The sequence below is a fragment of the Symsagittifera roscoffensis genome, chromosome 9, assembly GCF_963678635.1.
Source record: "Symsagittifera roscoffensis chromosome 9, txSymRosc1.1, whole genome shotgun sequence".
NCBI classification, from domain to species: domain Eukaryota; kingdom Metazoa; phylum Xenacoelomorpha; order Acoela; family Convolutidae; genus Symsagittifera; species Symsagittifera roscoffensis.
The window spans coordinates 29639963-29655682 of NC_087070.1; the positions used below are offsets into that span (position 1 = coordinate 29639963).

The following is a 15720-nucleotide window of genomic DNA, read 5'->3' on the forward strand; positions in this document are numbered from 1 at the left end:
CAATTGTACAATAACATTATACCAGAATTATTCAAAAGCAATTACACCTATTGCGCGTACAGCAAACCTAGTTGCCTTTATTACGGAAGCTCTATCATAATGTCAGAAGATGGAGTAGAAAATTAATCTCTGGTATTTAGATGATGGAAATTTAGCCGACGACTATAAAGTACTACTCCCGCCCTTGAAAACATACGGAACAAACTTACGGCCTGAGCTTGAACACTGAATAGTTTGAACTGTTTTTTTTTTCGACCGACCATTCGCAAAAAAAAAGTTTTTTTTTTATCTAATTACATGAAAGATTAGTCTGACATTAGGCATGTCCGCTTGATTCGATTTCTTTCCAATCAAACCATACAAAATGAGTAAAATATATTGATTAAACCTTAGAAAAAATTTCAAACAGGTGAGAAAATCGGGAACACATTTCGGACATACGCTGGAGAACGAAATATTTCCCAAAACGATACGTGAGAAAAGGCATGAAAGCTACTCAGAAACAATAGTTTATATAAGAACTAAGATAAGCTTCGCGCTGCTCAGGAGCGCTATCCTTAGCCTAATTGTTGTGATAAACTTATTAAATAGTTTCAAATTTGATATGGCACGCAACAAGCGTCTTGCAAGTGCAAGTAATTCAATGTGCGGGTCCTGCAGCAGAAAAATCAAGGACAAAGAGGAACAAGCAATCCAATGCGACAAATGCGACAATTGGCTACACCAAAAATGTACTGATGTCCCGCTGGAGGCCCTCAACCTATTCGATGTTGTGAAAGGAATCAAATGGTTTTGTGACCATTGTCTTAACCCCGTAAAACAACTGATGGCCAGAAACGAGTCCATGGATGAGGCCGTTGGAATCATTAAGGCAACCATATCAGAACTGAAGGAGGATCTCAATAAAGCTAAGTATAATTCTACGTCACTAATAACTTCCAACCCAACCCCGCCAGCACCCAACGAAAATAATTTAGAAATTAGAGTAAATGGAATAAAGGAATATACACGGAAGAAAGACGCAAATGGCAAAGATATAATTGCAACTCAAGACGAAATTTTGTCTCATGATTCATATGAAATTGAAAAAGTGCTTAACCACCTAGGGGAAGAAACAAACTGTATCGCCGACTTAAAACGTCTGGGAAAATTTGACAAAGACAAAAAACGCCCTCGTACTATTTTACTGCGACTGAACAATACCTGGACTGCGAGAAAACTTCTAGCGAAAGCAAAGCAGCTGAAAACCTTCGAGGGAGCAACAAAAGTGTTTATATCTAAAAGTTTGAATAAAGAGGAACAAGAAATAGAAAATAAATTATTGATGAAAAGAAGAGAATTGATTAACGACGGAACAACCACAAAAGATATACGCATAATAGGACTGAAATTATATGTCAATGGACACGAAACCAAAATTGATTGACTATCAAGTACTACGGAAGATTTAGATGTATTATGTTTCAATATCAGAAGTATATACCTTCTTCAGCGTAGAGTGGAGCTTTCATCATTTCTTGACTCGCAGAACTACAAAATTATTCTAATATCAGAAACTTGGCTTATTGATGAACAGGAAGATAGCGAAATTTTTCTGCCGTCTTATCAACTATTTAGATCTGATAGAAAAGCTCCTAAAGGTCAGACAAAGCACGGAGGCGTTATGATTGGAATTATGCACTCATTTCATTGTCAAAAAATATCACTACCTGAAGAAAGCCAAGGTGCTGCTGTAGGGTGCATAGTAAATTTTCAGAACAGAAAAATATTAATTGTTAGCTTCTACAATCCACCGCAAACCAGCCACTATCACCTTAACGATGAAATGATCAAATTAATTTTTAAAGAAATTGAAACATTGATGTCACAGGTTGATGCAACAATAATCTACGGCGATTTCAACTTGGATATCGACTGGAACATCAGAAGTAGCGAAAATTGCGAATCTCAGAGTTTCCTTGATGTAGTTGATCACCTTGAACTAGAACAACATATAGATTTCCCAACAGCTGCTACGGGTACTTTAGATCTCTTATTCTCAAAAGGTGAACTGAATCTCGTCTCAACGAAAGTCAAACCCTTATCCATTTCAAGCATGTCAAACCATTTTCCAATTACAGCAAAGTTTGAAATTCGAAAAGTAAACAATGTTTTCCGATCATACCACAATGAGTCGAAAATGTTCAGCTACTGTAAAGCCGATTTTAAAGCCTTAAATGCGGATATAATAGACAACCCTTTTCAAAGCTTCTGTTGGTCTAACCCTGATGTGTTATTGTCGGACTGGTATAAATGGTTGAACATCAAAATCGAACGCCATGTCCCTACTCGAACAAGGCATCGAGCCAGACTCGCGCCATGGATTACCCAATCCACATCCAATATCATCATGAAATTGAACACCGCTAAGAAAATGTACCCAGCTCTGCACAACCGTGTTTTATCTCTACAAAAAGAATGCGATTTTGCCGTTGAACAAGACCAAATTAACTTTGAATCAGAGCTATCTGATTCTAGATCAACTGATAAGCTTTTCAAATTTTACCGTACATTTAAGTCGTCCAGAATACCATCAAAACTTATTTATGGTAGCAAAGAAGCTCAATCAAATGCCGAAAAAGTGGAACTTTTTGCCGATTTCTTTGACGATAATTTCTCAAAACCCTCCGATCCTCCAAGTCTTGGTGAGCCTCAACTTATCAACCACGAAATTAGATGATTTTGATATCTCGGAGCAACGCATACAGAACATCTGCAGAACTCTGGACTGTACAAAAGCAAGTGGCCCAGATAAAGTACCCGCAATTCTTTATAAGAACTGCTCAAAAAACATCGCTAAATGTTATTTTCTATAAGATCAAACAAACCTGCATTTTCCCCAGCTATTGGAAATGCGCGATCGTTAACCCGACTCATAAGAAATCGTGTAAATATATGGTGGAAAACTACAGACCGGTTTCGTTACTTGCAATCGTATCTAAAATTCTTGAGCGATGTATGTTCCTCGACATCTACGAATTTTTCGAGCCGCTCATCTCCAATCAGCAATACGGTTTCCGCAAAGGACGATCATGTTTAGTTCAAATGATTGTTTATCTGAACAAGGTCTATAAAGCAATCAATGATGGAAAATCTGTAGAAGTTGTGTACACAGATTACGAAAAGGCATTTGACAGAGTAGACCATCAATTATTGCTGCGCAAAATTCAAGATATCGGTATAAGTGGGAAATTGCTCAAACTACTCCGCTCGTATCTTACCAAACGATACCACAAAATAAGGGTAGAAAATCAATTATCCACAGAAAGATTATTAAACAGTGGTGTCCCACAAGGGTCAATATTAGCAAGCATCTTATTTCTTATCTACATAAATGACATACCATCGCAATGTAAATTCTCTACACCTCTCATATGCGCCGATGATGTCAAATTCATTAACATCAATCAACAGAGCAACATTTTTCAAACTGATCTAGACAGAGTGTTCAAATGGAGCTCATCTCACAAACAAACGCTGCATGTTGGTAAATGCTCTTACATGAGCTTTACAGGTGAATGCAACCAAATGACTTTCAATAATATTGCAATACCGGAAGTTGAAGTACAGAAAGATCTTGGGTTATTAGTCTCGCGGATTATGAAATGGAATGAAACTATAAGCAATAATATATCCAAAGCCCTTAAGACCTTTTATATGCTGAAACGAAACACTCCAAAGGGACTACCAATGCGAGTGAAACTTAATATATTTAAATCGATGATTTTACAAGTGCTGTTATATGGGTCAAGTTGCTGGGCAGCAAGCATTAAAATGCTTAGATTGATCGAAAAAGTGCAAGAGAAAGCACTGACATGGGTAAATGGCCGGAACGACTACGTAACAAATCTGATGCAATGCAACATTTTACCGCTGACCTTGTATATGCAATTATTGGATCTACTATTTATGTCCAAGATGTTGAATGGTTACTATAAAACTGATGCCACAGAGTATTTTTGTTTAAAGGAATTCGACAGAGCCACCCGGTTATCAGAGAAACCTTTTTTCGAACTGCCGAAAATAAAGAAATCTATCTACCAACAGGAGTTTTGGCTCAGAACCTGCAAACTTGTGAACATCTTACCAAATTCAATCGACTACTCCAACCATCAGGGACTCAAACCACGACTACTGAAGCACTTCTGGAATTACTTCATGACAAACTATAGATACAACGATATTTCGACATGGAAACTTGCATGACGCTGAAACTTAAGGGTGGAAACACCCAAGCTCTAATAGCTGAATCCATAATAATAATAATAATAATAATATACGGGGATGCAGATCATTGCGTTAGACGCATTTCTAAGAAAATTCCATAAGTGCTATTATAGAGGAGGGACGGTTGAAGTATGTACCTTTGATGAAAACGCATTAAAGGCTGACTTGATAAAAATTGTTAAATGATGTATTTATATAAAGCTGGTATGATCCTATCCAGCTTGTGCACTACCGTTACTAAACGGAAGGGCCCTCGATATAATTTACTTTTTTTGAATTACCTATGAATTTACAAAGGAAATTTTATCGAACCTTACTGCGATACCTGGACAAAAACCTTATCCCTACACCAAAACCAGCAAAATAAAGTCCGACCTTTGATAGAGTTGAGCAGAACTTTTTATCATAGGAATTATTTTGTAATTTGGCACGAAAATATCAAAAACAGCATAAGGAAGCAACGATCGAATCACCGTGCTTGCGAAATGGACGAAATGAAATATACAGCAACTATAAGCAAAATCAACACCGACACGAAGCAATTGTCAACTGTCAGAGAGAAAACACTCAAAAACATCTTCCAGAAATTTCTCGAGACAGGCTGCGTTGTAATTCAAGATACAAAAAAAGTCATCTCATCTGGGAAACAGAGGCAAATTGTCACAGTTGCTGACAAGAGGTAGAAGAAAACATAAACAAGGTGCGAAAGAGACAAGTTAAGGCAAAAACACCTGGCGAGAGGGGCTAATCGGTTACCTACGGACGTAGTTTTCCGTAGTTCTGATAACCTTCTAAGCGATGGCTCAAATTGCTGTGCCACATCTACCTTAGCGATGGTCACGCATACTTGGGAAGAGAACTGATGATTGGCGACCTCTAAATAAATAACTTGACTTTTAGTTGTACATACCTGAGGATGCTAATTATTGCGCAAACGTTCGTATCGTAAACAGAAGGTTATTGTTTTATAATAAAAGTAACCTGAGGCTACAGTCAGAAGTACCTTCATCATATTATCCAGTCAAAATCAAAAGAATTTTCTAGATATGAAAGTGTAAAAAATAGATGGGATGGAAGTAAAGAGAGTCAGATGGTTGGCGATCAACTTATAAGGAATTCAATTCAATTTTCAGCTGCCGTTTTGACGATTTGAATCCTAGATTTTTACACGCTATCACATTCAACCAATGCAATACAAATTTATCCTGGTAACCGTTGACTGTTTTTGAATCAAGAGGTTCTAGTTTCAAAAATTTTGAGAACTTTCTTTTTTAAAAATTGGCTCCGTTCAATTGTTTTAAGGTTCATTATCTTGTGGTTTTCCATCCTCCAACATAAAGATCAATTTTCCATAAATAAAAGTAACTCGGTTTATTGTAGGCGCAATAAGTATGTTTGTACAACTCCGGGCAGTTCGAAATCACGTGATGCAGCATAATTTCTCTATTGCGCAAATTAAGTGCAATATTAAAATCTAATTTATGTAAATTTGAGCATTTCTGAAAGAGTATGCAGCAATTTCAACCATTCATTGAATACCAAATCTCACCTAAAAACCCCCCGAAAAAATGTCGCTCTACAAAAGCCTTGCTTCCTGCTCATTTAGCCCCATGGCAACTGGTCGCAAACCTTCAGCTATTTATATGAGGTCGATAAGCTTTGCTCCAAAAGAAAGGTCTTTGCTGTTCGGGTACCTTGCCTTCACCTATAAAGTTTAGGAGCTTACTAAACGTTTTCACAAAACCGAGCCCCCAATTGCTGTTTGAGTTACTAATAAAGTTTTTAAAAACTCGTAGACAATCTATTCCGGACCGGCTCTCGTATCATTTGGAAAAAAAAACATAAATGATAAGTACACCTAGAGCTCAGTCACGAAAAATCTATCAGGTTTTCCTGGTTTGGAGCTTTTATATCAGTTTTTTTGGATGTTAAGATACCAATTTTTCATAGTTAGAAGTAGGAAAAGATACAATCTTGTCATTTGAGGCATCCAGTTTTTTTTCCTCCTTTACTTCCCTCGTCGAGCTTGGTGCTTATCAGCTTTAATCTCTGCTCCAGATTGGTTTGCGGGCGGTCTCTACCCTTGAAGAAGGGTTTAGGCAGTGAAACAATATTGGCTTGTAGTTTCTTGATTGTTGTAGAGCTCATAGTTGTCGTTTGTTTAGGACCAATTCTATTGGGTTCTTCAAGAGATAACAAGAAAGATGTCAGAATAACCAGCCATTAAGAAATCTTTCTACATTTTATCCAAAAAACTTTCTCCCTAGGAAACACGCGAGTGCTTAGGTGCTCTCTTGAGCACTCGAACATTAGAAAAGGCTGTTTTTATATAATTATCTAGCACTAAGTCATTAAAAATTGAAGCAATCATGACATATATAACACTAACACATATAGGACATTAAAACCATTGGATCTTCTTTGAGTCGGCGTAAGGCTAAAAAAGATATTTTGACTGGACACACGGAGACTGAGCTAAGCAATAATAACAGGGAAGAAATTTTATCGATGAAGGAAAAGTTGCTACAAAATTAAACGTAAGAAAATAAATCATTAAATTTTGCTGATAAAATCCGCTGACCGAAGCTCAAAAGGCCCAATGGCGCACCACCAGACTCCTCAGGCCAGGAAATCCTTCCTCCAGACCAGAGAGCTAGTTGACAGACCTGTCTCTAAAAATACTTAGAGGGCGCTCGACAGTTAGGTACAAACATCAAACATATCACATCTTAAAAATATATTTATCAAAACAATTAGGGAGCACCAAAATTATTGGGCAGAGCCAATTGATGAAAGCTATTTGCATATATGTTTTTAAGGCTCCAACTGACGGATGAGAAAGGAACCAACGCGTTCGGAGATAGATTTGGTACCCAGTGGTTGAACGTCATCACGGGCCCCAACACGAGTACACAGTACATTTCAACACTACACAATTTCAAAAACCATGCCCCAAAAAAAATCAATAGAAGAATTTCTTAAACTAGTATCTTCAATCGGCGAACTTTGTCAAAAAGTATTGCTCGACGGAAAAACTAAGGAGCTCGAAAAAGTCTCGGAGGTAGTTGACAATTAGACATCCATGTGGTTTCTACCTCCCGAAAAATTTCTTTAGCTTGCCAAAACTCCAATATATTTTGCGTACGAGCCCTGGTTTTGTTTGCGAATGATTTTTGGAACGCTACAAAACTACTAAGAAACTTGTTGTGCAAGCTCACTAGTGTGAAAATGAAGGATAACCAGTTTTATAAGCAGTTTTCCCGGCAGTCAAAGGTGGCATGGGAGTTTTTTCCGCTCGTCTACTAGCTTTAGCCGCTATCTTAGCCTCAGCAATAGAAAAAAGGTCTTACGCGAAGTTTTGCTTCGGAGCATATGTATGGAACCTATGATAACGCGATTAAGCGATTGTTTGAAATTGAATGACTTTATATAGCAGAGTTTATCTTCTACTAACATTCCTTCTACAGTAGAGCCACGACAGGGCCGATCAGAAGCAACCAGATCGTTTGACACATGTTCCCTGGAATGTCGGTAAGCAGTTTTTGTGGGATGTAACGGTAGCTGGTACGGCTACCGTTGAAGCAGAAGAATGAAAAAACGATAAATATAATGACCTAGTAGATGATGGATGTCTTTTTCAACCGCCTAAGCAGAACTGAAGCATTTGTATCTTTTTCAGACCTTAAGCATATGTACTCAAAAAACTAGGGCTCTTTGAATCAAATGCAGCTTGCAAATGCCGCTTGCATACTCTGCACAAAAATGGAAAAAACAATTTTCGACGAAACAACAATTTGTAACAAATTATATGTATGTCACGACTGAGCTGCATCATTGTTTACATCAAGATTTTGATATTTTAACGAATTGGCAATCATCCGTGATTATTACCTTCAGCCCTGTTTGGTATATCCCATATATTTTTAATTATCATGAAATTCAAATGTTTATATGGCTGATGGTTTGATCTTGAAATTAGAAAAAAAATCAATTACTCGAAACTACTCGAAAAAAAAACAAGAACTCTTAGGTGATAAAAATGATTCAAAACTCGGAGCTATCGGAGCACAGCACATTATTTTATACGGTTTGAGTTAAGTACCAAAGAATCAAAAACTACTCCGTGCGGTTCTGTCAACTCCTGGCAGTAGTTTTCATAAGTTGAACAAATTTTTGATCCCCTTTTGCAAAAAGCTCCTGGCGCAAACATTGAAACACTTACGTTAGATGCACGAAAAAAATTACTTGACGCAAATGAACAAAGTTTTTCTCTAGAGATTCAGAGCTTGTACACAAACGTTCTCGTATCAGAAGCAGAGCAGTTGAGACCGCCTTACGTAAAAGGTATACAACAGATAACAACTGATTGTATACACATGTTGGGGAACTAAAAATCTCCGGAAAATAAGCTCGCAAAAAATCGTCTCCTTACTTTTGTATTTTTTTTTAGAAACTCAAAAATTTTAAAAGTAACCGTTTTGATTGTGAAAACTTTTTTAACTTTAAATAACTTGAATTTTAGTTGTACATACCTGAGGATGCTAATTATTGCGCAAACGTTCGTATCGTAAATAAAAGGTTATTGTATTATAATAAAAGTAAACTGAGGCTACAGTCAGAAGTACCTTCATCATATTATCTAGTCAAAAACAAAAGGGCGTTTCGAAAACATGTGATTCGAAAAAATCTAATTTACATAAAATTAAACGTTAAAACCACATCCTACTTGAAAACTTTCAAAAAAAGTTGCTCTGCAAGAGCCCGGCTTCCTGCACATTTAGTCACATGGCAACTGGTCGCAAATTTTCAGCTATTTATATGAGGGCGATAAGCTTTGCTCCAAAAGAAAGTTCTTTGCTGTTCGGGTACCTTGCCTTCACCTATAAAGTTTAGGAGCTTACTAAACGTTTTCACAAAACCGAGCCCCCAATTGCTGTTTGATTTACTAATAAAGTTTTTAAAAACATGGAGAACAATCTACTCCGGACCAGATCTCGTATCATTTAGAAAAAAAAAACATAATTGATAAGTACACCTAGAACTCAGTCACAAAAAAGCTGTCAGGTTTTTTTGGTTTGGGGCTTTTATATCTGCTTTTTTGGATGTTAAGATACCAATTTTTCATAGTTAGAAGTAGGAAAAGATACAATCTTGTCATTTGAGGCATCCAGTTTTTTTTTCTTCTTTACTTCCCTCGTCGAGCATGGTGCTTATCAGCTTTAATCTCTGCTCCAGATTGGTTTGCGGGCGGTCTTTACCCTTGAAGAAGGGTTTAGGCAGTGAAACAATAATGGCTTTTAGTTTCTTGTTTTTTATAGAGCTCATAGTTGTCGTTTGTTTAGGACCAATTCTATTGGGTTCTTCAAGAGATAACAAGAAAGATGTCAGAATAACCAGCCATTAAGAAACCTTTCTACATTGTAGAAAACATCAATCATTTTATCCAAAAGACTTTCTCCCTAGGAAACACGCGAGGCTGTAAGAAGACAGTCGCCAGCAACAGCCAAAGGAAACCATGTCCGAAGTTCACAATTGTACAATAACATTATACCAGAATTATTCAAAAGCAATTACTCCTATTGCGCGTACAGCAAACCTAGTTGCCTTTATTACGGAAGCTCTATCATAATGTCAGAAGATGGAGTAGAAAATTATTCTCTGGTATTTAGATGATGGAAATTTAGCCGACGACTATAAAGTACTACTCCCGCCCTTGAAATATTCTGGAAGCGGAACAAACTTACGGCCTGAGCTTGAACACTGAATAGTTTGAATGTTTTTTTTTTCGACCGACCATTCGCAAAAAAAAAGTTTTTTTTATAAATCTAATTACATGAAAGATTAGTCTGACATTAGGCATGTCCGCTTGATTCGATTTCTTTCCAATCAAACCATACAAAATGAGTAAAATATATTGATTAAACCTTAGAAAAAATTTCAAACAGGTGAGAAAATTGGGAACACATTTCGGACATACGCTGGAGAATGAAATATTTCCCAAAACGATAAGTGAGAAAAGGCATGAAAGCTACTCAGAAACAATAGTTTTTATAAGAACTAAGATAAGCTTCGCGCTGGTCAGGAGCGCTATCCTTTGTATACGGGGATGCAAATCATTGCGTTAGACGCATTTCTAAGAAAATTCCATAAGTGCTATTATAGAGGAGGGACGGTTGAAGTATGTACCTTTGATGAAAACGCATTAAAGGCTGACTTGATAAATATTGTTAAATGAAGTATTTATATAAAGCTGGTATGATCCTATCCAGCTTGTGCACTACCGTTACTAAACGGAAGGGCCCTCAATATAATTTACTTTTTTTGAATTACCTATGAATTTACAAAGGAAATTTTATCGAACCTTACTGCGATACCTGGACAAAAACCTTATCCCTACACCAAAACCAGCAAAACAAAGTCCGATCTTTGATAGAGTTGAGCAGAACTTTTTATCATAGGAATTATTTTGTAATTTGGCACGAAAATATCAAAAACAGCATAAGGAAGCAACGATCGAATCACCGTGCTTGCGAAATGGACGAAATGAAATATACAGCAACTATAAGCAAAATCAACACCGACACGAAGCAATTGTCAACTGTCAGAGAGAAAACACTCAAAAACATCTTCCAGAAATTTCTCGAGACAGGCTGCGTTGTAATTCAAGATACAAAAAAAGTCATCTCATCTGGGAAACAGAGGCAAATTGTCACAGTTGCTGACAAGAGGTAGAAGAAAACATAAACAAGGTGCGAAAGAGACAAGTTAAGGCAAAAACACCTGGCGAGAGGGGCTAATCGGTTACCTACGAACGTAGTTTTCCGTAGTTCTGATAACCTGCTAAGCGATGGCTCAAATTGCTGTGCCACATCTACCTTAGCGATGGTCACGCATACTTGGGAAGAGAACTGATGATTGGCGACCTCTAAATAAATAACTTGACTTTTAGTTGTACATACCTGAGGATGCTAATTATTGCGCAAACGTTCGTATCGTAAATAAAAGGTTATTGTATTATAATAAAAGTAAGCTGAGGCTACAGTCAGAAGTACCTTCATCATATTATCCAGTCAAAATCAAAAGGGCGTTTCGAAATTACGTGATTCGAAAAAATCTAATTTACATAAAATTAAAAGTTAAAACCATATCGTACGCAAAAAAAAGGTCTTACACGAAGTTTTGCTTCTGAGCATATGGATGGAACCTATGATGTCGCGATTAGGCGATGGTTTGAAATTGAAAGAATTGCAGGGAAAATCTATTGGTTTTCAATTTAAATGACTTTATAAAGCAGAGTTTATCTTCTACTAACATTCCTTCTACAGTAGAGCGACGACAGGTCCGATCAGAAGCAACCAGATAGTTTGACACATAATGCCTGGAATGCCGGTAAGCAGTTTTTGTGGGCTACCGTTGAAGCAGAAGAATGAAAAAATGATAATTATAATGACCTAGTAGATGATGGATGTCTTTTTCAACCGCTTAGGCAGAACTGAAGTATTTGTATCTTTTTCAGACCTTAAGCATATGTACTCAGAAAACTAGGGCTCTTTGAATCAAATGCCGCTTGCAAATGCCGCTTACATACCCTGCACAAAAATTGAAAAAACAATTTTCGAAGAAAAACAATTTGTAATAAATTATATGTATGTCACGACTGAGCTGCATCATTGTTTATATCAAGATTTTGATATTTTAACGAACTGGCAATCATCCGTGATTATTACCTTCGGCTCTGTTTGGTATATCTCATATATTTTTAATTATCATGAAATTCAAATGTTTATATGGCTGATAGTTTGATCTTGGAATTAGAAAAAAAAGTAAATTACTCGAAACTACTCGAAATAAAAAAAAACAAGAGCTCATAGGTTATAAAAATGATTCAAAACTCGGGGCTATCGGAGCACAGCACGATATTTTATACGGTTTGAGTTAAGTACCAAAGAATCAAAAACTACTCCGTGCGGTTCTGTCAATTCCTGGCAGTAGTTTTCATAAGTTGAACAAATTTTTGATCCCCTTTTGCAAAAAGTTCCTGGCGCAAACAATGAAACACTTACGTTAGATGCACGAAAAAAATTACTTGACGCAAATGAACAAAGTTTTTCTCTAGAGATTCAGAGCTTGTACACAAACGTTCTCGTATCAGAAGCAGTTGAGATCGCCTTATGTAAAATGTATACAACAGATTACAACTGATTGTATACACATGTTGGAGAACTAAAAATCTCCGGAAAACAAACTCCCAAAAAATCGTCTCAATACTTTTGTATTTCTTTTAGAAACTCAAAAAATTTAAAATTAACCGTTTTGATTGTGAAAATATTTTCAACTTTAAATAACTTGAACTTTAGTTGTACATACCTGAGGATGCTAATTATTGCGCAAACGTTCGTATCGTAATTGAAAGGTTATTGTTTTATAAAAAAAGTAAACTGAGGCTACAGTCAGAAGTACCTTCATCATATTATCCAGTCAAAATCAAAAGAGTTTTCTAGATATGAAAGTCTAAAAAAATAGTTGGGATGGAAGTGAAGAGAGTCAGATGGTTGGCGATCAACCTATACGGAATTCAATTCAATTTTAAGCTGCGGATTTGACAATTTGAATCCTAGATTTTTACACGCTATGACATTCAACCATTGCAATACGAATTTATCCTGGTAAGCGCGACTGTTTTCATACCAGTAGATTTTACTTTAAGAAAATTGAGAAGTTTCGTTTTCAAGATTTGGTTGTGCTCAATTAGTTTGAATTTCCTTTTCCGCAGCTACCTTGTGGTGTTCCGTCCTCAAACATTTTGATCAGTTTTCCATGAATAAAGATAACTCGGTTTACTGTAGGCGCAATGAGTATACTTGTACAACTCCGTGCGGTTCGAAAACACGTGATGCAGCATAATTTCTCAACAAGGCGAATTAAGTGCAATATTAAAATCTAATTTATGTAAAATTGAGCGTTTCTGGTTCTGATCACGCTCTATTAACTTTGTGAAAGAGTGTGCATTATTTTAACTCCTCATTTGATACCTCATCTGACCTAAAAACTCCCGGAAAAACGTGGCTCTGCAAAAGCCTTGCTTCCTGCACATTTAGTCGCATTGGGTCTGAGCGTGTTGCTGATGGCAGTCGGTCGCAAACGTTCAACTATTTTATGAGGGCGATAAGTTTTGTTCCAAAAGAAAGGTCTTAGCTGTTTGGGTATCTTGCCTTCACCTATAAAGGTTAGGAGCTTACTAAGCGTTTTCACAAAAATGAGCCACCAATTATTGTTTGATTTACTAATAAGGTCTGTAAAAACATGGAGAATCATCTATTCTGGACCGGGTCTCAAATCATTTGGAAAAAAACTCAAATCATAAGTTGATTGCGAAATTAGTCACGAAAAATTATCAAGTTTTCCGGGTTTGGGGCATTTACATCAGCTTTTTTGGATATTTAGATACCCTTTTTTCATAGTTAGAAGTAGAAGGTGCAATCTTGTCAGTTAAAGCATCAATTTTTCTCCTCCCTTTAAACTTCTCTCGTCGAGCTTGCTGCTGATTAGCTTTTTTTCTGCTCCAGATCGGTTTGGGTGCGGTCTTGACCCTTGAGGAAGGAGTTTTGGGCAGTAGAACAATATTGGCTTTTGGCTTCTTGTTTTTTATAGAGATCATAGCTTTTGTTAGTTTACGACCATTTCTTTTGGGGTCTTCAAGAGATAACAAGAAAAATGTCAGAATAACCAGCCATTAAGAAACATTTCTACATTGCAGAAAAAATTAATCATTTTATCCGAAACACCTTCTCCCGAGATTCAACGTGTTCGGAGACAGAATTGGTTCCCAATGGTTGAACGTCATCCCTTGCACGACTGGGCCCAACACGAGTACACTGTACAATTCAAAACTACACAATTTCAAAAACCATGCCCCAAAAAACATCAAAAGAAGAATTTCTTATACTACGATCTCCAATCGGCTAACTTTGTCAAAAATTATTGCTCGACGGAAAAATTAAGGAGCTTGAAAAAGATCGGAGCTCGTTGACAATTAGATTCTCATTACAATTTCTACCTTCCGGAAAAGCGTTATAGCATGCCAAAGATCCAATATGTTTTGCGTACGGGCCCTTGTTTTTTGCAGTTGATTTTTTGGAACGCAACAACAAAATACTAAGAAACTCGTTGTGCAAGCTCACTAGTGTGAAAATGAATAATAACCACTTTTACAAAAAGTTTTCCCGGCAGCCAGAATTGACTTGGGTGTTTCTTCGGCTCGTCTATTAGATTTAGCCGCTGTCTTAGCCTCAGAAGTAGAAAAAATGTCTTAAGCGAGTTTTTGCTGCGGAGCATATGAATGGAACCTATGATGACGCGATTAAGCGATGAAATGAACTTGAAAAAATTGAAATGGGTCCTTAAAAGAATATCAAAGCAATGGTTAAAACACTTTCACCAACAACTCAGAATCTCGATAGGACATCAAATAAGCCTGCATGCAGGAAAAATGTTACGAAAGATGATTGGTACTGAATTTCTAACCTAAATAAAGCAGGGAAATTCTATTGGCTTTCAAACCTGAATGACATCATTAAGCAGTGTTTATCTTCTACTACCCTTGCTACTATAGTAGAGCAACGACAGGGTCGATTAGAATCCACCAGATTGTTGACGCTTATTCCATGGACTGCCGGCAAGCATTTTTTGTGGGATGTAACATTAGCTGGGTACGGCTGCCGTTGAAGCAGAAGAGTGAAAAATTTTAAATAAAAGGATCTAGTAGATGATGGATATCTTTTGAACCGCTAGTTATTGAGATTCAAGGCACAATTAAGGCCTCAGCAGAACTTAAGCAAATGTACTGAAAAAACTAGGTTTTTTTGAAATCAAAGAATCTCCGCGGCAATACAGATTGCATACTCTGCACAAAAATTGTCGAAATAACTTTCGACGAAATTTTAATTGTAGTAGACTATACACTTATATTTGTGTGAATATGTATAAATATATAAATATATTTACATATATATATATATATATATATATATATATATATACATGAAGTACGACGTAGGCATCACTGTGAGTATACCTCATACTTCATACACCTTGAAGTATATATATATATATATATATATATATATATATATATATATATATTTACATGATTATTTATGTATTTATATATTATATATACATGTAGTACGATGTAGGTATCACAATGAGTGTCGTTCGTGCAACTGCTGACAGTGGAGTAAATAAATTCAAATTTGAATCTTTCAATTACTTCTCTATCTCATACACCTTGAAGTAATCTTTGCAGTTTACAGAAGTTAGGTTTGCTTTATCAAATTTTTAAGGTTAGATTCGGTTTTTATGGGTAAATGCCAAGTGGTTTTGGGAGAAACAAAGATTTTCCGGTTGTCCCGTGTTTCGCTGTTTTCCTCTTCATGTTTTCGCTAATATAAGTTG

General features: G+C 36.5%; 1 protein-coding gene across 1 annotated transcript in view; it reads left to right on the top strand.

The window, feature by feature from the left end:
• Positions 1–574: 574 nt before the first annotated feature.
• Positions 575–15720, top strand: part of LOC134854899 (BLOC-1-related complex subunit 5-like) — a 113461-nt gene continuing 98315 nt past the window's right edge. The window contains exon 1 of the mRNA XM_063871262.1: positions 575–589. The gene's annotated coding sequence lies outside the window, so the exon portion shown is untranslated. The remainder of the gene's footprint in view (positions 590–15720) is intronic.